Raw genomic sequence first — 1,626 nt, forward strand, 5'->3', positions numbered from 1 at the left:
GGGCCATCGAGGAGTGCCAGAAAGTGCAGAAATAACCAAACAGAGAAAGACAGGAGTGTGCCAGACGCAGGCGGGAGCCAGCCTGAAAGAGTTCCCAGTAGTCGAAAGCTAACAATCTCAGCAAGGCAATCACACAATCGCAGAGCCTGTAGCTCAGCGGGTGGGGCGCCGGCCACATGCACCGAGGCTGGCGGGTTTGAACCTGGCCCGGGACTGCTACACAGCCATGACAACTGCAACCAAAAACAGCTGGGTATTGTGCCGGGTGCCTGTCGTCCCAGCTACTTGGGAGGCTGAGCTGAGAGAATCGCTTAAGCCCAAGAGTTGGAGGTTGCCGTGAGCTGCGATGTTACAGCACTCTACGGAGGGCACAGAGTGAGAAAAAAAAAAAGTCACACAATGGTGGGTTGTAACCCAACGCATAAAAATATCCATATAAAGAAATGTTGGGTGAATGTCTACATGAAGGAAAGGGAGAGACCAAGCTGCCCTGCAGAAAGAATCCCAAGTAATTTATGCAGACACCTTACCCTGACTGCACAAGAAATAACAGAAAAATGAGACCCTACAAAATAGCCGGGAATGTCTAAATGTCCAGGCCTTCAAATGGTTATTCTGGGACAGAAAGGGGATGCTAGAGGGAAAAAAATCACAACATGAAAATAAAAGGCAGTGTTTGGTTTTAAAGAGGTGCGTGCAGGGAAGGGGCAGAGGCCTCCACACGACTAACGTTTTGCTTTCACGGGTTGTTTGAATTCTGTATAATTTGGAACCAAATGTAACTGAGAGCCTGCCATCTGGGGCCCCAGAGACTCGTGAAGACCCTTGGGGGAGCACGGTGGGAATCCCTGACCTCCAGGTATCTCAGCCCACCCAGAACGGCCCCATGAAGAAACAGACTCTCAGGTCAGGAGGGAGTCTGCAGGGGGTGCGGGCGTGTCCCCAAACCAGGGCTGCCTATAGCTAAATAACTGCACACTGAGAAAAAAATAAGTGGTGGGGAGTGAAGGCGAGAGAATGGATGGGGAGAGGGAACGCTGAGAGGGGGGCCCATCCAGACCAACCGGGCTCAGCCAGAAGGCAACTCCCGACTCGAGTTGCTCGGCGTGGGGACCCCCAGCCACCAGAGGCATATGCGAGGGCCTCCCCTGAATTGAGACGTGTTGCCAGGGGACAGCACACACAGGATTTGAAGGGTTCGAGTGAGAAAAAGGAAAGTATGGCAATAAGTATACATGCAATTCTACACGTTTCCACACATGTGCTATCTCACTAAAAACTACGTATACGATTCTAAATACGTTATACATGTATATGCTGTCTCACCTATAACTATATATGCAATTCTAAATACATCTGTATATCCACACGCTGTCTCAGTAGTAACTATATATGCAATTCTAAATACATCTGTATATCTGTATATCCACACTCTATCTCAGTAATAACTATATATACAATTCTAAATACATTTGTATATCCACACTCTATCTCAGTAGTAACTATATATGCAATTGTAAATGCATTTGTATATCCACACTCTATCTCAGTAGTAACTATATATGCAATTGTAAATGCATTTGTTATCCACACTCTATCTCAGTAGTAACTATATATGCAATTGTA

The sequence above is a fragment of the Otolemur garnettii genome, unplaced genomic scaffold (assembly GCF_000181295.1).
Source record: "Otolemur garnettii isolate 467f Iridium unplaced genomic scaffold, OtoGar3 scaffold00065, whole genome shotgun sequence".
NCBI classification, from domain to species: Eukaryota; Metazoa; Chordata; class Mammalia; order Primates; family Galagidae; genus Otolemur; species Otolemur garnettii.